General features: G+C 39.2%; 1 protein-coding gene and 1 pseudogene across 9 annotated transcripts in view; one reads left to right on the top strand and one right to left on the bottom strand.

The window, feature by feature from the left end:
- Positions 1–22446, top strand: part of Ambra1 (autophagy and beclin 1 regulator 1) — a 189391-nt gene that overhangs the window by 44163 nt on the left and 122782 nt on the right. The gene's annotated exons all lie outside the window — the stretch shown is intronic.
- LOC124102083 (U6 spliceosomal RNA) lies at positions 13491–13590 on the bottom strand (annotated as a pseudogene).

Genomic DNA, 22446 nt, shown 5'->3' with positions numbered 1-22446 from the left:
CATTTTAGAGAAAGTGGTGCGGTGACATCAAGCAAGAATTAACAAAATGCATCTTGAAAAATGGTAGGATTTAGACAAAGACCTTTGTATTAGGGGCTCAGCAATACTAAAGGACTCAAGTGTATGGTGTATGTAAGCAGTTACTAAGGGGACCGAGGGAAGCTTGGCTGGATATGAAGGGTAGGCCAAACTAATGGAGAATTGTCACTGTGTCCAAATGAGTAAGACCAGTCCTGGATGAACAAACAGCTCAGTTCCTGGTTTTGGAATATTTTGTCTTGCATAATGGCCCTTATCAAAAGTTTAGGATTCTGTTCTCTTTGTCAAGAACGATGAGAAGGATCCAGCATAGCGCTGACATGTAGTAGACTTTTGAAGTTTAGTAAAGGCAGCCATAAAAGAACTGTCTTGTTATTGTTCTAGCAGTTCTTGCCTCCATGGTAGCATTGGGCTTCTGGTCAGTTTTTGTTCATTCTGTTCTGATAGTCCTTCTTCTTGTGGTATTCTTGTGAGCAATCCTCAAGTAGTTAAAATAAACTCTACTGCATGATGATAATTTCAGATACCAATTACTGAGTGCCTACTATGTGTTAGGAACTGATCTTTCTTTTTCTTTTCTTTTGTACTGGGGATTAAGCCCAGGGGTGCTTAACCACTGAGCCACATCCTCGGCAATTTTTATAGACAGTCTTGCTAAGATGCTGAGGCTAGCTTTGAACTTGCGATCCTCCTGTCTCAGCCTCTAGAGCCACTGGGATTACAGGCATGTACTACTGCACTTGGCAGGAACTGATCTTTCTTTGAAGTAATTTTGGGGAGATTAATGAGGTGAAGTCATTATTTCTAATTTCTATAACTCTGTTCAAGGCAGGTGTTATGTTTCCTATTTTGCTATAGAAAAGCAAGACTCTTAGCAGAGTCAGAATTTCTCGTAAAAACTTATATAGTAGGTCTCTGAGGATTTGAACTCTGGTCTACATGACAGGACTTTGACCAAACTGCCACCTAACATTCCTTACTATGATAACCTCATTTTTTTTCTTTTTATGGACACAATATCTTTATTTTATTTATTTATTTTTATGTGGTGCTGAGGATTGAACCCAGCGCCTCATGCATGAAGGTAAGCACTCTACCACTATGCTACAACCCCAGCCCCAGATGATAACCTCATTGTTAAGTGACCCTTTTGTTTTTCCTTCCTTGTAACTTTTTATTATGGAACTCTTCAAACATAAAAATAAAGAGAAAAGTGTACTAAATGAACTACCATGTACTTTTAGTTTTTTTTCAGCAGACACAACATCTTTGTTTGTATGTGGTGCTGAGGATTGAACCCTGGCTGCACGCGTGCCAGGCGAGCGCGCTACCGCTTGAGCCACATCCCCAGCCCGGAACTACATTTTTAAAAATTTTATTAATTTAAATATAAATAGCCACCTGTGACTAGTGGCTACTTTCTACGCCTAAAATATTGATCATCATAAAGTAGGTCATTTAAAACCTAGAAGCTATTAAGGATTTATCAGAAGTTTTGTTAACATATATTTTTTTCTGGTGATGAAAATAGTTTATGTTGAGGTTTAAATAAAATTTAAACATTTAAAATTGTATGTTGTATGGGCTGGGGATGTGGCTCAAGCAGTAGCGCGCTCGCCTGGCATGTATGCGGCCCAGGTTCGATCCTCAGCACCACATACAAACAAAGATGTTGTGCCCGCCGATAACTAAAAAATAAATATTAAAATTCTCTCTCTCTCTCTCTTTTTAAAAAATAAATAAATAAATAAAATTGTATGTTGTAGAAAAGTCCCCTTGTTATCCTGTTATAAAAATTTTATATTTGTTTTTCTTTTTAATAATAATGCATATTTCTCATTGGAAAATAGTGAATTAATACAGTAGTTCCATTATTTATGGAGTCACTTTTAAATGAGCTAGGTTATAGTATACCATGAGATGACTGGCTCAAAAATGAGGTCTGTTGTAAAATATTCTAAGTGCATACATGTTAAATAAGGGCCATTGCTTCCTCATATATTGGATGGCTATATTCTGGTGTAAATCACTAGTCTAAACAGGTGCTAATCAGCATCTTTCGCTTTCTAAAGGGCAGATGGGTCAGCCCTTGCTTATATTTCTCCAGCAGGTGTCACTGTTGGGTCACCACTGTTGCTGCTGCTTCTGCTGCTGGGCTAGGATGGCAGAAAAGAAGAGGTATCCTTACTGTTTGTGTAGGAGGTTGGATCTTATAATAGGCCTTTTTTTTTTTTTTGTACCAGGGATTGAAGTTAGGGACACTTGACCACTGAGCCACATCCCCAGTCCTATCCTATTTTGTTTTTTATTTAGAGATAGGGTCTCACTGAGTTGCTCAGCGCCTTGCCATTGCTGAGGCTGGCTTTGAACCCATGATCCTCCTGTCTCAGCCTCTGGAGCCACTGGTATTACAGGTGTGCACCACTGCACCCGGCTATAACAAAGCAGTTTTTTTGTAGGTGCTCTTGTTATTAAGTGAGCAGAGTTCCGTAAAGGTGATTGTATGTGAAGGGAAAGGGTCTTGTTCTTTGGACTTGTAGTGGAAGATATGCTAAGGGGGTGTGTTATGATTCTTGGCTCTGCAGGGATAGTTAATAGTGCATTCAAATACCAACAGTATTAATAAGTACACAGTGTGTATTTTCAGTATAACCCTTTGTTGCTGCATGGTAAAAATCGCTACACAGTTTGTCTCCTTTTGCCTATGGGCAATAGAGGGCACACTTTCTGTAGTTTGACTCCACTTTACATGTTGGGTGTCAGGCCCTTTGTTTCAGTACCAGAAACTTCCTTTTTGGTGTGAGGACACAGACTTATGAAAGAAGAGATCAGGATAATTTGGCTTCTTGCAGTAGGAGTACCTTGGATTTTAAAGGCTACTAAGAAACAGAAAAGTATTGAAATGGCATCTTAAAACTGGAGGCAACCTAGAGCTTATTTAGTCCAGTTTCACACTCTTTCAATGCTCGGGATCGCTCTTGGGAATTCATGCTAGGTAAAGCTCTCTACCATTGAACTACACACCTAGCCCAAATGTGTCTCTCTTTACCACTGTTACACCCTCACCCTTTTTTGTTTTGAGACAGGGTCTCAGAATTTACCCAGGCTGGCCTCAAACTTGAGATCTTCTTGCCTCAGTCTCCCAAGTCTTTTGGGATTGCAGTTGTGTGGCACTGCTTGCAGCAATAGCTAACTCTTTCTGGTGATGAAATAAAATCTGGTGGGTCATGTGCTTGGCATCTCAGTAATTTTATTATCTCTGTTGGTCAAAGCTATTGACATTTTTTTCTTCTTAAAGATATGCCAGCAGTTTTGATGAAGGTATTCTTGATTTTTTTTTTCCTTCAGTGCAAGGGATTATCCCAGGGCCTCACACATGCTAGGTAGATGATCTACCATTAAACTGCTTATCCACCCACTTTTATTTTTAATTTTCAGTCAAGATCTCACTGTGTTGCCCAGGCTAGCCTCAAATTTGTGATCCTCCCTTCTCAACCTCTCAAGTCACTGGGATTATAGGTGTGCGCTAGCAGTCCTGGCACTTAATTTTGATATAGTCCAAATTAAATGTGAATAATTGAAAGTAAATGTGAAGGTTCTGTTTCCCATCGATGATTTATTTATTTATTTATGTTTCTGTGAAAGGCTTTTCACTGAATTTGCTTAGAATTAGGCTGATCAGTACTTAAGAAAGTGTATGCTTCATCCCCTTTTGAGAGAGAGGTCTGATTATCATTAGAATGAATGTTTGTTTTGTTTTTTAGTATCTGGTATTGAACCCAGGAGTGCTTAACCACTGAGCCACATCCCTAGCCCTTTTGTGTGGGGGTGTGGGTGGGTGGGTGAGTGTATTTGGTATCTTATTTAAAAACAGGGTCTCACTGAGTTGCTTAGGGCCTTGCAAAGTTGCTGAAGCAATGTGTGATCCTCCTTCCTCAGGCTCCTGAGCCACTGGAATTATAGGCATGTGCAGTGCAGTTGCCTGGCAGGACAGAATCCTCTTCTATATGAACAGATGTCTTTTTTTTTTTGGTACTGGGGATTGAACCTAGGGCCTGTGTGCATGTGAGGCAAGTACTCTACCAACTGAGCTATATCCATAGCCCTGGTTTATTTTTAAATAAGGTTTTTTGTTTGTTTGTTAGTTTGTTTTTTAAAGAAAAGTTCTAAGTTGCTGAGGCTGGTTTTGAACTTTTGATCCTTCTGCCTCAGCCTCCCAGATAGCTTGAGTTAGAGGCATGTGCTTCCATGCCCAGCTCTAATTATGTAGAATATGAATAGTTGTCCCTAAAAAGCCTGGTGGAATTATTGTCTTTGTATTCAGGATACAGTGAACTCTTATATAACGTTTTGAGTTCTTACTCAGAAGTTTGGTATTTAGGGACAATAGGGAAGAATCCCAATCAAGAGAATTTTATTTGTGATATGAGCAAATCATGTTCTTTCTGGGAAAAGAGAGAACCAGGTATTGGGAAGTCAAAAAGGGGACAAAGCTTATGGTGGAATTAAACAACTTGGTTTATAAGAGGTAATGGAAGCGGGGGAAAGGTAAGCTAAGGCCTCTGAGGAAAGAGCTGTGGAGTATGTATAGGGCTGCCCCAAATGTGAGCTTGGCTTTTAATGTAACCCCAAGACTTGGGCTTGGAAAATGAATAGTCTGATTAATGTATTCATTTACTCAGTTAACAGATATTTATTAAGCACCTGCTGTGTACTAGGAACCATTTAAATATTAGCCTTAATCTCTTATTCTAGTGGGAGAATGACAATAAGTAAATACATGAAATATCTAGAATAGTAGGTGATAACAAATTATATTTAGAAAAAGAAAAATGTATTAAAAATAGTAGGGTGCGCTGGGGTAAAAGTTTGCAGTTTGAAATAAGATGATTAGATGAGGTTTGATAAGTGACATTGAAGCAGAGACCTCATGGAATTATGTGAGCAAACCCTGCCCATATCGAGGGCAAGAGCATTCCACACAGAGAAGAGCGAATGCAACATCCTAGAGGTGCTTGCCACAGTCAGTTGTGTAGCTTGAGCACAAGAAGGAATGAATTGATTAGGTAGGGTCTTTTATGCCATTTAAGGGGTTTTGCCTGTTCTTCTGAGTGATCTGAGATGCCATCAGATTGGCATGATATTTTATATTAAAGATCTTCTGTGATTTAAAAAGATCACTGTGGCTGCTGGTTAAGAATAGACTGAGGAGGCTCTGCTAAATGGGGTAAATTAAAGTTATACCTACCTCACATACTTTTAGATTAATTTTGTGTTTTAACTATGGTGAAAACTAAGTGGCAAGAGTCACTATGTGTCAGAATAAGAAGAACCTTAAATATGTGGATAAAGAGCTGCAGAATCAATGAATGAATCAATCATTCCCTTTATTAGGCGTATTACCTACAACAATACCCCTCCACTCCCCTACAACCCTCAAGTCAGGAAATGTGTTAGTAAAACCGTGAGGAAGGGAGAACCTGAAAAATTTATACTGAACAGGGATTAAAAATAGAAATTAAAATCCTAGGTTTTGCTTCTTACAAAACTAATGCAAATTTATTTATAAAAATTTAAACATTTCAGAAATGTGTGATATTAGTAACTAAATGTCCTCTGCACAGCCACTGCTTAGAGATAACCACTGTTAACAATTTGTGTTTACTCCAGAATTTTTTCTATGCAAATAAAAAAATTTCTTTCCTTGATTTGTATATCATGGTCATTTTTTCATGTTTAATATTCTTTTTTATAATGGCACAGTATTCCAACAATTGAATGCATCATAATTAATTTAAGCAGTCCCTCGCTGGTAGAATCTGGATTTTTTTTTTGTCTCACAGTGCCATAGTAACTTTTTATATTTGGTGTTTCTAGAGGATTAATTTCTAGAAGTGGAGTTGTTAGGGCCAAAGAGATGAGTGTTAACAGTAAATGAAAGAGTATTTATTATTATCTTTAAATAAGTGCACAAAATATTTCCTATATCCTGTTTTGTGACATTATTTCATAGATGTCATAATTTCAGAGATTGGGACTTCTAATCCTGTTTGTTTGGTTTTTTGCCCCATAAATATGTCTTAAGTTTCTCAGTAGTAACGTCGTCTCATCATTTGGTTTTCAGGAACCCCCTCTTCAAGGCTGAGAAAGACTTTTTTATTAATTCCAAATATCTGCCACTTGGAGGTGTTACTGTACTTTTCTTCTCCAACATGCTTGTATAAGTAAAACATAGTCCCCCCCCATCTCTGACATTCACTTATACATAGGCTTTGAACCACTTGGTCTTACGTGTTTTGTTAAATGACTGGAAGAATCCAGTTGGCTCATTGCTCATCATAAGGCAGTAACACTTGTATATTTGTCATCCTGGGTGGTTAGGCAACCCATTTCTCTCTTTGGCAACATGGAGATGAGGATAGAGTGGAGGAGAGGTACGATTGCTGTTAATCTTTCTCACCTTTGCTGCTCACTTCTTTGTGTGTGTTTGTGGGTGTGTGTGTGAACACACATGCCTGCTGGGTGTCAGAGCCAAGGCCTTACTAATGTTAAGCAGGTGTCTACCACTGAGCTACATCTTCAGCCCCCATTCACTTGTTTGAGCCTTTTTGAATTCTGAGTCTGGTGTTTGCTGTACTTTCTATATTAGGGATTGGAACACGTTTTCTGTAAATTTACAGGACAAGATACATTGTTTTAAACTTAATTTTTTCTTATTCTTTTAAAAATGTTTTTATTAGGGCTTTATAGTCAAACATGATATTGGAATTCATTTTGACATAATCACATGCATGGAATATAATTTGCTTCACTTCAGTCCCTAGTACTTCTTTCTCCTTCCTCCCCTTATTCTCCTTCCTCTACTCTTCTGGTCTTCCTTCTATTATAGTTTTTAAAAATAGGTGCTTTATGGATATACAAGGATAAATATTTGCAATTAAATATTTGCAGGCTTTGCAGGCAGTATGGTTTCTGTTGCAACTGCTCCAAAGTAGCCATAGACTAATATGTAAACGAGAGTGGCTATGTTCCAGTAAAACTTTGGGTATGGAAACGAATTTGATTTTTATAATTTCCACAAGTCATAAAAATCTTTGATGTTTTTCAATCATTTAAAAGTATCAAAACCATTCTTGTGTGCTGTACAAAAAGACAGTGGGCCTGAATTGACGTACGAGTTTCAGTTTGTCGATCCCTGTTTTATATGAAAGTGATTTGGAAGAGTCAGGTCCTAGAGTAATAAAAGACTTCATGACAGTGTAGGTCCAGAAGAGGTCAGTAGGGGGCTCCTCTACTTTTTCTTGTTCTCTTTCTTTGTAATTTGGACAAGATGCAGGCATAAGTGCTTAAAGAATTTGTTTCCTGTACTGTCTGCCTTGAAGCAAGGTTCTTCATCCTCACTTTAAGTGTATCTTGAGAATTGCGTATAAGTGAGGCAGCTACCTTGGCTGGGACGGTATGACCCCCCAGGTCCTCAGGCAGCCCTTTTCCCAGTGCAGGTCAAATTAACACCTGTTAGGCTGAACTAAATTATCCCTCTCTGGAGGGGTGTGCTTTGTATACAAACTGAAACCTGAAAAATGTAATCACTTCTGTCAGCTCAGTGGGTTGGAGCACCACAGGGACTGTAGTGAAATCTATATGTTTGCTGCAAATATATTGAGAGCAATTTCCCATGTACTCATCTTTCTCACTTTGGGTCCCTTTCTTTCCTGTGTCTATCAGAGTAGTGCTCTAAAGGGGGCATTGAAGGTTTTTTCAGACAATAACCCCAGGTGTGGGGGTTCCATTTGCATAATATATTTTGCTTATTGTAATCAGTACCAGCCCAATAGAGCTAAGCAGTAGCTTCCCCTCTGCCTCCTGAGTTTCTTATATATTTGTAGGGTTGTGGGGAAGGTCCAGTACATCTTATTTCTTTTCTTTTCCCTCCCTCCCTCCCTCCCTCCCTCCCTCCCTCCCTCCCTTCCTTCCTTCCTTCCTTCCTTCCTTCCTTCCTTCCAGTACATCTTATTTCTTTTCCCTCCCTTCCTTCCTTCCTTCCTTCCTTCCTTCCTTCCTTCCTTCCCTCCCTCCCCCCCATCCTTTTCCCCTCCCCTTCTTTCTTTCTGTTATTGGGGATTGCACCCTGAGGCACTTTACCACTGAGCCACATCCCCAGCCCTTTTTATTTTGAGACAGGTTCTCAGTAAAGTTGCTTAGGACTTCTCAAAATTGCTGAGGCTAGTCTCAAACTTGTGATCTCCCTGTCTCAGCCTCCAAAGTTGCTGGGAATACAGATGTGTGCCAGCACACCCAGCTTGCTCCTTCTTGAGAGTACTCTTGACAACATGTTTGTGTGAGCAAATTCTGCTTTAGTGAGTAGGCCTGGTAATTACCCAGAGATTGCAAAATATCTTCATTGTATGTTTGGCTCTCATAATGTTTAAAAAATTTAAAAGTTTCCAACATAAATTCAGCTTTTTGGGCTTGATTGAAAAAAAAAATCACAAAAATCAGGCAACACTGATTTGTATTTCCACATGACAGCAGGAGTTGAATAGTTGTTGTCTCTGGAGTCTAGGCATGGACCTCCTTGATGCCTTACTTTATACTAGGGCTGACATATTTCCAACTGAAAACTGATTTTTCTGTATGTGACCATTGCTTTAGCTCAAGTGAAATACATTGATGGTTAGATATAGAATATTTCCCAAGTGACCTTCCATTGAGCTTCACCCTGGAGGCACTGGATATTTCAGGGCCCTCCTCTCCATCCCACCTATCCTGTTTAGTTTACTCATAGAAATTCCTCTCCTGGCTTAGGCTGACATGCTGACAGCCCCTTCACCTGAGAAAGAGCCTGATTTTTTAAAAATAGCAACAATTAACAAACTCCTCTTCTGTTTCCAAAGGGGGAAAAATGGTGTTCTCAGCTAATTTGTTGCATGAGGCTCACTTTAGAGAGTAGATCTCTGTTATGTCAGGTTACCTAGCACGAGAACAACTGTCTTTTGGAATATGGAAATGGAGCACTTAAAAACCTTCTTGTCCCTGTAAACAGAGCACATTGGAGAAAGGGGTGTATTACAGCGAAAGGGGTGCTTGACTTGGGTGTCACCTGCTAGGAAATTAAAAATTTAGTTATGAGCAGAAGTAGAAAATTGTAATAATAAAGAAATCAGAGGCAGATAGTGTGACCTGTCATAGAGAATTGCAGCTTGTTGACTTTGTGCCCCTTTCCTTTGCTGTATTAGAGGGTATACGTGTGAATTTTTTGTTTCTCCTACTTTTTCCCTCTCCTACATATGTTTATGTGGTTATCAGCTTCTTTGGCTTATTTCTTCCTGCTGCCCTCTTAGATCACTTCACCTTGGTGAGATGGCTTTTATAATTTTCTTTCTTTGTTCTAGGTACAGATGTAACACCCCCCACTTTTTGGTATCTGTAACATAGATTTGCCCTCAATAATTTTTCAAATATTCACGATGGTTAACAATATTGTTAACTGTCTTCATATTGTTGTGCAATAAATCTTGAGAAGTTTTTCATATTGCCCACATGGTTGAAACTCTACATCCATTGAACAACTTAATAAGCCCCGGGCAACCACCATTCTACTTGTGTATCTGTGAGTTTGACTATATTAGGTAATTTTTTCCCCCACATTGAGAATTGAACCCAAGGGCACTCTAACACTGAACTATATCCCCAAATTGTCTTGTTTTTTATTTCGAAACAAGGTCTGACTATGTTTTCCAGGCAGGCCTAGAATTTATTATCCTCCCTGAGTAGTTGGGATTACAGGCATGTACCATCACACCTGGTAATAGTTGTGTTTTTATTTTTTTGGTACCAGAAATGGAACCTAGGGGCACTTAACCACAGAGCCACATCCCCAGCCCTTTTTTATTTAATTAATTAATTTATTTATTTTTGAGACAGAGTCTTGCTAGGTTGCTGAGGCCTACTTTGAACTTGTGATCCTCCTTTCTTAGCCTTCCAAGCTGCTGGGATTACAGATGTGCACCATCACACCCAGCTAATAGTTTTTCAAATTTAAATTCCCTGATGGTTAGTATATTGAGTATCTTTTCTTAATAAGAACATTGGTTTTTTGTGTAATATTGTTGGAAGAGTGTCTTCTAGGTCTTAAAATGGTTGTGTTTTTTTTTTGTTATTGAGTTTTTAATGTATTTTGGATATTAAACCCTCATTTGATATTTGGTTAGCAAGTATATTCACCCATTCCATAGGGTGCCTTTTTAGTCTATTGATTATTTCCTTTGCTACACTGAAGTTTTAAAGTTTGATATCCCATTTGTTGCTTATGCTTTTGATGTTATATGTGAGAAATCATTGTCTATTCCAGTGTCAGGAAGCGTTCCTCCATTGTTTTCTCCAGAAGTTTTCTAGTTTTTGGTCTTATGTTTGTTTGTTTATTTATTAATTGTGGTGCTAGGGATTGAACCCATGGCCTTGTACATGCAAGGCAAGCACTCTATCAACTGAGCTATATTCCCAGTCCCTTAAATTTATTTTTTAAAAATTTATATATATTCTCTCTCTCTCTCTCACATACACACACACACACACACATACACACATTCTACACCTGGGATTACAGTTGTGTTTCACTATGCCTGGTTCATAAATATAACCTGGTTCATAAATATATATATTGAGCTATATCCTCAACCTTTTTTTAGTTTTTATTTTGAGTCAGGGCTTTGCTAAGTTGCTGAGGTTGGCCTCAAACTTGTGATCTTCCTGCCTCAGCCTCCTGAGTTGTGGGGATTATAAGTATGTGCTATATCATTCTTTTCTGTCCACTTGTATCAATTTATGAAGCAAAGGCTTCCTGTATGAGATCCCACCATTATGGTTTGGATCTTTTGTGTCTCCTCAAAAGCTCATGTGTCAGTGTAGGAATGTTCAGTGGTGAAATGTCAAATCATGAGAGCTGTAACCTCATCAGTGGATTAATCCATTTGATGGATTGATAATTTGAATGGACTACTAGGTGGCATTTGGGGCATGGCCAGGGCAAGTAGGTCACTATGGGGCATGGCCTACACTGTGTTTGTCCCCTGGCCTTTCCTTTCTCTCTCTTGTTTCCTGGCTGCTATGAGCTGAGCAACTTTCCTCCTTCATGCCCTTCTGCCATGGTGTTCTGCCTCACCTTGGGCCCAGAGCAATGGAGTCAGCTGACCCTAGGCTGAGACTTCTGAAACTATGATCCCAAAATAAACTTTTCCTGTTAAGTTGTTCTCATCAAGTATTTTGGTCACAGCAACTAAAAGCTGACTAACATACCCACTATTTAAAGTTGGAGTAAGCTGAGTGGAAAGTGAGGTTCCCTTATAAAGGGAGCATAAGGCATGGCTGTTGTGATAGGGCTGAGGCTGGTTACTGTCGTTAATTACTTGCAGGATACACAAAATGGATCTATTTTAGACAGTGCCATAATACAGAACATAGTTTAGTTCAGCAAGGGAATGGGATATTATCCTAATTTCTCCTGCCCTTGGCCCCTCGCCTTTTTTTTTTTTTTTCTTCTTCTTCTTTTTTTTTTTTAAGGCAGCTGGGTGCAGTCATGCCCGCCTGTAATCCCAGGTGCTCAGGAGGCTGAGGCAAGGGTCACATGTTCAAGGCCAGCCCGAACACTAAGTTTAGTGAGATCTCGTCTCAAGATAAAAATTTAAAAACATTTGGGGTTGTCGCTCAGTGGTAGAGCGCTTGCCTAGCATGTGTGAGGCACTGAGTTCGATCCTCAGCACCATATATAAATAAATAAAGGTCCATCACCTACTAATAAAATATTTTAAAAAAAAATTGGAGAAATGGCTCAGTGGTGAAGCACTTGCCCTAGTGTTATCTGTAGAAATTGGGATTGGGTCCGCCGTATTCCATGGAGTTGAAGAATGAACACGCTGAACACCAAGGTAAACAAGTGAGTAGAAGAAATTTATTATAGAGGAAGTTAAGGTTTGTAAGAAATTTCCCAAAGGACAGTTTGGGATAAGCAAGAGTATAGCCAGGGTCTCTTCGCATTCCTTCTTTTAAAGGCATACTGTGGGGAGGAAGTTGACTAACCCCCTATAACCTGTCCTTGAGATTTTAATTGCATAAGTATCTTTTGTTAGAATGGAGTCTTTTGTCCCTTTTGGGAAACAGATGTTGACAAGCTGGAGCACACCTCAAATGGTGGTCCTGACATCTGTCCTCCTTATTGATCCTCACTGTTCTTTTCTGCTCTGACTGCCTATTTCCCCTACCTCACTAGCATGTGCAGGGTACTGGGTTCAATCCCCAGCACCACACTCAATCAGTCAAACAGTATCTTTCTATGTAGTCCATGCTACTGACCTTGAACTCTGGGGCCATCCTCCTGCTTTAATCTCCCAAGTGGCTGGGATTGAATGTACACAACCTTATCTTGCTTCCTGTACTTTCTTTTAGTGATTTGTCCTGTCTCTTGGTAAGTGAGGAAGCACAGAAAGCCTTAATTTCCCAAAGTCTAAAACTACCTTATAGACATAGAGAAGTAGCTATCCAGGGCTGAAGTGTTTCTTCATATTGGGAACCTTATAGTGGTAGGTAGGAAAGAGCAATGAGTCTTTCATTCTCACTTTAGTTTGTCTCTCTGACCAATATCAGGGCTTCATGCTTTACACACATGGTGAGCAAATTTATAGTCTTATTGTTATCATCTCTTTTCTCCCCTTCCCTCCATCCTTTCTTTTCTTCCTTTGGTTTCTTTGAGTTCAGATGTAGTTTCTTTAGGGCTGTAATCTAACTTAAAGGACTTAGTTCTAATGCTGCTATTGTGACTAGATTGAAAGCTCTACAAAATAAAAAAATATATGTATTTTTTAATAAATTAATGCATAACAAGACACAGACCAAAATTTAGTGACGTAAAGCAACCATTTTATTATATTTCATGTTTCTTTGGCTAGACTTGGCTTAGAGGGTAAGTTCTTCTCCTGGTCTTCCTTGGTTCTCTCTAGAGCCAACTGAGTGCTCTCTTGGGACAACTGGGTCCCTCTCCCTTCCATGTCGTCTCAGGGACTTGTCTCTGTACGTGGCCTCTTACATGGCCTCTTCTCACACAGCAACTTAAGACTTCCAGAAGTGGTCATTTTAAGAAAAAGGAAATGGAAGCTGCCAATTATCTTAAAAAAGTATGTCCATAACTAGCATTGCTACTACATTCTTTTGGTTAAAGCAAGCCGTATACCAGTCTAGGTTCAGTGTGGGAAGGGACTACACAGGACGAGAATGCCAGAAAGTGGGTTCCATCTTAGGAACTTCTACAGGGACCATATATATTTCTATTTTTTTTCCTGCAAAGATAAAGGCTTATTTTATTTCAATGGCTGATCTATATAATCACCAAGGGCACTAAATATATGCACACAAGGGGAACTTTATTTCTTGTTCTCTTTCTTGGTGATCTTTTGCATCTTAAAAATATGGAACATGAGTTTGTGTGTTATTCTCATGCAGGAGCCATGCTAACCTTCTTTGTATTGTTACAGTTTAATGCATGTGCTGCCAAGTGAGCACAACCATATCTATTTATATACAGATCACATATCTCTAATCCCAAACCCAAAAGGCCCCCAACTGGAACTTTTTGAGCACCCATGAGCATTTTTGGGATAAGGGAATGCTTTTATTGATTGATTGATTAATTGATTGATTTTGGGTAAGAAGTACTCATCTATATTAATAGATAACCAATAGTGGGCAGTTAGTATTTGTAGTTTGTATCAAAGATTGTATAGATTAGTGGATGGCAGTCTTACTGCTCCTTTTGGTTTACTTGATAGTGAAGTGGCACCCCCTTTCTCCACAGAAAAGTCATAACTGAGCTTCTCCAGAAATCTTCACCATGGCTGATTTTAGGACTGTCAGCTAAAGAGTCTCTGCAAAAGAGTTCAATGTAGATAAACTTCCTATTTTTGTATCTCCCTGTTTTACTTGGCCACTGGCAGAGAAGATACCAGCACTCTAGGTGCTGGACTCCCCCTTACTAGTTTTTCACAAACGTATCCAGTATAGTACTTGGAAGAAATTTGCAAACAAGGCCTCTGGCCTTGAGCTGGGCTTCACAGAGATGTCTATATTTTTAAGATAAGTTACAATTGGGCGCCATGGTAACAGCTGGCAGGGGGAGGAAAGAAGGGGAGAAGAAGCTCTCCCCTTCTCAGGTGTTGTTCTTGAAGGGTTAACTTGCCCAGAACAGTGAAAGAAAAAGCTGCTTTTATGTGAACTTCTGCAGACTCTGAACTTCTGAGCCCCTCCCCTTACATGCTGGGTAATAAAACTCTGAAACTACCTGAACTCGGGGTTCAGGGGATTGATTGATTACAGCAAAAGCTGTGCCCTCTAAACCTGGCTGCAGCCAAATAAAATTGTTTCTTGCTGTCTTCAGTGCCTTGCCTCGTTTGTCCCTACAACAATAGGTTTCATGTGATTTTCATTTATGCCTTTACAGTATTCTTTCTTCTTCAACACATGTCTTCTTTTTAGGCATAGTGATTTGAGTGGTCATGGTACATCATATTCCCTCTGTATATTTTGGAGGTTGTAATCCAAGGAAGAAAAAAACTAGTGGGCTACTTATTGTAATATATGACTACTGTACTTCACTTAATTGTGAACTTTTTTTTTTTTTTTAATTGTTGTGGTACTGAGGAATGAAACGAAATGTACTTTACCACTGAGCTACATCCCCATTCCCCTTTTATTTTTTATTTAGAGACAGGGTCTCACTAAGTTGCCAAGGCTGGCCTGGATCTTGTGGTCCTCCTGCCTCAGCCTCCTGGGTCACTGGAATTATTGGCACACGCCACCACACAGAACTGTTAATGATAAAAATCTTATGACATAGGGATTTCCCCTCAAAATGTGGAAGCTGAAGATAGTGAACATGTCTGAGGTCATATAGCTAATAAATGATACAGGGTGGAATTTAAATGGCAATCTGCCTGATTCTAAAGCTCAAATACCAAATTATTTCGTATTTTAGTTATTTCGTTTCTAATGAATTGACTCAGACACTTAAGACATATCAGAAGGCTTCTCAACAATAGCACTTTTGTCATTTTCAGATAGGTAATTTCTTATTGTGGGAGGCTGTCCCATGCATCATAGGACTTTAGTAGTAGTCCTGCCGTACTTAATAGACAGTAGTAGCACTCCCCACCAGTTACAATAAGCAAAACTGTCTCTAGAAATTATCAAATATCCCCCATGGAAACCCTCCTCCCATTAAAAACCTCTGATAAATCATTTGATGATTAGTGTTGTCCTTTGATCTTTCTGTTGTTTTAATATATCTTATAAGGAACTGGCAGCAACTACAAATCATTATTCTTATAATAGTTATACTAGTATTGCCTGGTTCTGATGGCCTTGAGTCATGCCTTTCATTGACTCTCCCCTTCTTTGCCTTTTTTTCCCCTTTTGTCTGTGATTCTCCTAAATAATATGCAGCTGGGTAAAGTGGTATTTGCAAGGACTTTTTACACAGGTATCGATTCAGTAGGCATTCAGATCTCTGCGATTATAGCCATTAGTGCTGGTAAAAGAAGGCAATTTACATGTTTTCTAATTATAGTAGAGGGGAGAAATGCACAGTTTTTAGCAAGCTGGGAATTAAATGGCTTCCAGACTCCACAGAGTTAATCTTCATCAGGGTAGTATTGATTGACATGCTGGAGGATGATAATGTGCGATTCTTTTGGGGAACGGGGGAGGAGAGTGGAAATTGCAGTTTCTCTACTAATTGTACTTTAGGTGTCATTTATGACAATTTCATGTTGTCTAGACAGAGGGAAATGATGGAGAAATTATTCCAGTGGAGTCTCAGATCCTGAGTCCAAGAGGAATGAAGGTGGTTGTTGAAGTCAGGATCAGTGGAAAGGCAAGTAGTATATCCCCAGATGTAAATTAGTACAGATCAAATGTTACTAAGGAAAGCAGTCCCGAATGAACCTTGGTTATAAGGAAAGTGAATGTACTCTGAACTTTGAGTTAGCTCAAGAGCTACCAGTAGATTGTTTGAGGGCCAAGCTGGAGTCTTTGCCCTCCTGTCTGTTTCTTTAGAGTACCCAAACCTCATTATATGAATAGATTTGAGCTAGGAAAGCTGCCTCTTTGCTTCTGGTTAATGAGGGCCCCAGCTCACTCACTGTACTTTCCTTTTTCCATATTCTCTAGTAAGGCTTCATAATTACTCTCACTGCCTTCCTGATGCTGGCCCTAAGTTTTTACTTTGTAAACCTGGCACAGTGGTGCATGCCTGCAATTCCTGTCACTCAGTAGGCTGAGGCAGGAGAATTTCAGGTTTTAGGCCAGTATGGGCAAGACAGTGTCTCAAATAAATAAATAAATAAACAAGGCTGGAGATGCAGCTTAGTGGTAGAGTATCCCTGGGTTTAATCTCCAGTATCTTCCACTTCAAAAAAAGATTTTACTTTCAATTATAGAGCACTGTCTGTAATATGTCAGGTCACTTTTTAATAAATGGTCTTAGTCAAGGATTTTTAACACTTAAGGTCAGGAATGTGAAAAAATCATCTTAGAGGACTACACTGGTTTGTTTTAAGAGCAGAGGATTCTGTCAACATACTCTTTGTAGAATTAGTAGACCCAGAGTTATACTTTTTAGGATTTATGTTCTTTTGAATAAAGTTAACAGATGGTGGGGTGGTGATACACGCCTATAATCTTAGGAGCTTGGAAGGCTGTGGCACGAGGATTGCAAGTTCAAAGCCAGCCTCAGCAACTTAGTGAGGCCCTAAGCAACTCAGTGAGACCCTGTCTCTAAATAAAATACAAAAAGGGGTGGGGAGCAGGGATGTATGTGGCTCAGTGGTTGAATACCTCTGGGTTCAATCCTTAGTACCCCCCCCCCAAAAAAAAAAGTTCACTGAGAAGTCATGGTTATGGAATTCTGTAAGTTTCTCCTTGATTTTTTTTTTTAATCAGTCGATTAGGATGCACTGCCTCTTAATTAAGGTTTGAACCTGTATATACCAGCTCTTGCTTGTGGAACATGTGTGCATACGAGTATCAGAGCTAGCTGTGGAACTTTTTATTCATAGACCTGCTCTTACTCATCTTCTAGTGAAAAGCCTCTGATCTAAATTCTTGATTTGAAAACAAGTCAGGTCTGTGAATAGACTTTCCAAGCCTGCTGGCAAAAATGGATTTGAATGTACACATCCTTGTAGATCATTTTGGGCCTTTGAGTTATATGTAGACAAAAGTGAATTTTTTTAAATAAATAAAGTTTCATAACCATATTGTAATATGTTGAGAGTGTGTAAGAGCTAATTGTAATGCTGAGCAATTATTTTGACGAATGTATGAAAAATAACCACTCACCAAACAGCAGAGGGTCATTTGTTCCCAGAGGAGCATGGCTGACTTTTCAAGCAAGACTTTTATATAGCTGGATACATGATTGTGCACCATATATAATTTCTGTTGCCAGCCTCTTCCCTTTTGGTGTCTATGTGATTATGTTGTGTTCTGATGTTTTACCATCTATTGCTCACTGCTCAGAGGCATTGTGAAGTACTTTAATGTTTGGTATAGACATTTTTGAGGTTTTCTGTTAGAAAGCATTGTTTTGAGCCTTATGAATTGTTTATGCTTGATGATAGTAAAATCAAGCTGAGCTATACCATAGGCAGTATGAGCCCTTTCTGTACTATGTCTGTTTTTTTCCTTGAGGTTAGTCTTTTAGCAATGCCGCCTTGCCTTGGTCCACCCCACAGCAGGAGCAGGAATTGTCTGCCAGGCTCTGCTGGCAACTGCACCACGTGCTATAAGTGCATTCCTAGATCTAGGGGGCCCTGCAGTTATCAGATGAGTGCCTATCATTGGATAACTTAAACGATAATTGCTAGTGTGTGAAATGGGGAGGCTTGGAAGCCTCTGCTTTAAAGCAGAGATGTCAATTCAGAAATCATAATAGAGGTGTCGTTTCAGAACACACAATTATTTTTTACAAAGAATAAGGGCTTGTCATCTCCCAGCCTAAGCATGCGCCTAAGGCACAGATTTGGGCTTGCAGAGCAAGATTCAGAAATGAAAGCAGTAGTGCAACTGAGTTTCTTTGACCTCCTGCCTTTTCATTCCCCCTTTCATTGCCCTCTTTCCTCTCTAAGGTCTCTTTTGGCAATATACAGTCTAGGAGCATCGGTGATAGTTTCCTAGGCAAATAGCCAGCCTCTGACTGTGTGATTTAATGAGTCTCCCAGGGATCAGGCAGCATTGCATTTATCAGGACAACTGTGTCAGCACTTTAACCTGAGTGGCTTAAGTGACCAGAATGATGAAGAGTGATGTAAGCAGTTTTTGAAAATTTTGTTCCTATAGAAATTTTGGTGTGAGTTTTTTGACACCTGGCAACCTTGTCTGAGAGTCACCAGGTCACTGAGGGACAAAGAGATAAATTGTCTTACTACTTCTTCCTATTCTAGTTAGGGCTGCTGATTGATTCACTTCAATATTTGTTGGTCTCTGTTACATGTGAGTTAGGATGTGAGTTTTGGTGGGGATAAAAAGATGTCTTGGAACCAGTACTTGCTTTCATTCATGTAGCTTATAGTCCAGTAGCAGAGACTATATATATTTCTAAGTGACTGCAAAATAAGGTGGCTTGGGAGAAGGTCTCTTAAGAAAGGTACAAAATGCTATGGGGTATCAAGGAGGAGGGTGAATTTCTGGTTGTAGGAGTAAGGCATTTAAACTTTGAAAGATTTTTACAGGCATTGATGAGGGAGAAGAACTTTCCAGGAAGAAGAAACAGTCAAGATAAGTACAGGATCAGGATAGTAAGGGTTTGTATAATTCAGCTAGAGCAATGTTTTTCAAAGTGTAGTCTGGGATCCCCAAAGTCAAGCTATTTTTATAATTATGCAAAAATGTTCTTTGTGTTTTTCACTGTCATCCTTTCATAGGTATGCAGTGAGGTTACATGATGTGTAATGATGTCATTCTAATGGCTAATTGAACGTAGGCTTGTGTATTAATTCCTCAGTTCTGCTGGGTACAGTAGTACATGCCAATAATCCCAGCTCTTTGGGAGTTAAGAGAATCATAAGTTCAAGACTAGCCTGGGCAATTTAGTGAGACCGTGTCCAAAATAAAATTTAAAAGGTCTGGGGATGTAGCCCAGTGGTATAGACCTCCCCTGGGTTAATTCCCTAGTACTGCAAAACACAACAAAACAAAAAACATAGAAAAAGAAAGAAAAACACTGGGCTAGAGCATATAGTATATCCAAAAGGAATGAGAAGTTCTGTTGCAAAGCTTTGGATGCCAGGCTGAGGAATTTGTATTTTATTTCCTGGGCAGAAGGGAGCTGTTAGTTTGGGTTTGGCTCTGCTGAATTGAAATAGCAGATGCCACCCTGACTTTGAAACCAGGCAAGGAAATAACTCCTTAAGCATGGGGCACCAGTGGCATCTTAGCGTCTGGTAGCAGGCTTTCCTTAACTGAAGAGGCCACAATTCTGGCGATTGATTGTTTCCAATGTCTGGAGAAAGTCTGAACATGTTTGTTTGCTTTAGAATATTGATTTCCTCTGAGATCTGACAACCAGCTAAAAGAATGACTTCAGGGTATAATTGTTTAACCGGGAGGAGTTGTCACTGACTTGTTCATTCTGTCTAGACCAGTTCCCAGACTTTCTGCTTCTCGAACTGATGTCTATTGAATCTGAAAGGAAACCTTTAAAAAAAAAAAAAAAGATGGTTCATCTCATCTACCCTGATCACTTTTTCTGTTCAAGAGTTTTCTTCCGCTATTTTTATTGTCTTCCTAGACATCAGTAGTCATCAAAAGATAGAGCTGATATAAATAACGCCTTTCCAAGTATTTAAAATATTAATTGAAGGAAACAGATAGTCATGTTCATTTACAGTGTTAGGACTTTTACAGCTTGAATTGTGTGCCTCTTGAGGGCTTCAGCAGGGCTTAATATCCTTCTTCTCTCCCTCTCTCCCTCCCTTTTTTCCTTACTTCCTCCTTGTTTCTCTCTCTCCTTCCTCTTTTTCTTTCTGTTTCTTGTGCTAGGGATGGCCTCTCTCATGCTAGGCGAGCATTCTACCACTTAGCTAACACTCCTAGCCCAATCATTTTTTAAAAAGTTTTAATTTGTTATATATGACCATAGAATGCATTTATGTACTTTTGATATATCATACATTCCAGTAATAATTTTTGATAACATTCACTAATGCACAAAACTTTAATTTATAGTTTTATTGTTATTGTTGTTCTGTTTCTTAATAATTGTACCTTGTTTTTCAAGGAATTTTACATAAGCAAATATTTTAGAGCAGAAGTGGGCATACATTTTCTGTAAAGGGCTAAGTGGCTTTGTCTCTTAACTTTGCTTTGCTAGCTCCAAAGCAGCCAAGGGAAATATGTAAATGAATGGATGTGACTGTGTTCAGACAAATTTATTTACAAAAAAAGCTGTCTCACACAGGGTTATAGTTTACCAAACTGATTATAGAGCATTAGAGAAAATTGCTATTTGAAGGACTGTTTATTTATTTTTTGTTTGTTTGTTTTAGTTGGTTATGCATGATAGTAGAATGCATTTTGACACATCATACATAAATGGAGTATAACGTCTCATTCTTCTGGTAGTACATGATGTGAAGGAATCTTTTTTAGAAGTGAGTAATTGTGAAAATGAATGACTACCTCTTTGACTTCAGTATTTCACTTTTATATTTTTTGTACATTGGATGCTTTTATTTTCTTATTTTGATGTAATTTCAGACTTGCAGAAAAATTGCAAAGACTTCAGTCATCCCTGTACCTCTCCCCACCCCCCAACAAAAACATATAAATAACCCACAGATGAACCAGGCACTTGAGGGATAAAAGAAAGGAGTTTTAAAGGGTTTTTGTTTTGTTCTGAAGGCCTCAGTGACAGCCCACCCCCGGTTTTTTGGTGGTAGTGGGGGACTGAACTCAAGGACATTTTACCACTTAACTATATCCCCTGCCCTTTTTATTTTGGGACAGAGTCTTCTTAAATTACTAAGGCTCGCCTCAAACTTGAGATCCTCCTGTCTTAGCCTCATGAGTTGCTGGTACCATCGTGCCCCAATTCAGTGACCTTTTTTTGTACCAGGGATTGAACCCAGGGGCACCTACTACTGAGCCACATATCCAGCCCTTTTTTATTTTTTTATTTAGAGAAAGGGTCTCACTGAGTTGCTTAGGGCCTCACTAAGTTGCTGAGGCTGGCTTTGAACTCACGATTCTCCTGCCTCAGCCTCCCATGCTGCTGAGATTACAGGCGTGTGCCACCACACTCCATTGACTCTTTTTTTTTTTTTTAAAGAATTTCTTAGAGAGAGAGAGAGAGAGAATTTTAATATTTATTTTTTAGTTGTCGGCGGACACAACATCTTTGTTTGTATGTGGTGCTGAGGATCGAACCTGGGCCGCACACACGCCAGGCAAGCGCGCTATCGCTTGAGCCACATCCCCAGCCCTCCATTGACTCTTTAAAATATTTCTAGCCTGGTACTATGGTGCATTCCTGTAATCCCAATGGCTATGGAGGCTGAGATAGGAGGATCGAGATTCAAAAGCGAGGCGCTAAGCAACCAAGTGAGACCCTGTCTCTAAAGAAAATACAAAATAGGGCTAGGGATGTGGCTCAGTGTTCAAGTGCCCCTGAGTTCAGTTCCCTGTACCCCACCCCAAATATTTTTAAACTGAGGTTGTAGGTCATCATGAAATAGCTGCTTCAAGCCTTAACAACCCTAACTGACCCCTCCCTCATTCCTTCCTGATTTTGCATTATCAAATTGCATGATATTAAGTCAGATTTGTGGGGGCCAGAGCAGAAGGTACACAGCTACTATCCCATTCCATTTTCTCATGCCATTTCCAGTTGATGGCTCTTTAAAAGAAGCTAACAATATGAGAGATCTTTCTTTGAGATTTCTAGGAGTGGTGGTGGTACCTATCTAGTCGCTCTGTTTCTTTATTCCAAACTGATTGGAGAGCTCTATTTTTACTTGGGGAGAATTTATGTTTTATCACTGATTTGTATATGTATGGAAGTACTATTCATTCTTATTTGCTCTCTGGATTTTGAGTATTAGCAGCTAAAATGTCACATATGTGTGTGTGTATGTACATATACACACACATACACATATATACATAATACTTTTTTTTTTTTTTTTTTTTTTGCTGGTCCTTCTATGTTGTCTGGGTAGCAGTTAGTGCCAGAAGATTCTGTAGTAAGTAGGCACAAGGGATGTATGTTCCAAAAGAATCTCATCAGAGACTCCACAGGGACAAAGCTTAACATTTTGATTCTACTCTGATTTAAAGAAGTCTTCCTAATTAAGATAGGAAGAGTGG

This window comes from Marmota monax, unplaced genomic scaffold, assembly GCF_021218885.2.
Source record: "Marmota monax isolate L192 unplaced genomic scaffold, Marmota_monax_Labrador192_F-V1.1 WCK01_AAM20220418_F8-fsc00047, whole genome shotgun sequence".
In the NCBI taxonomy this organism is placed as follows: Eukaryota; Metazoa; Chordata; class Mammalia; order Rodentia; family Sciuridae; genus Marmota; species Marmota monax.
This window is presented reverse-complemented; position numbering and strand designations above follow the sequence as displayed.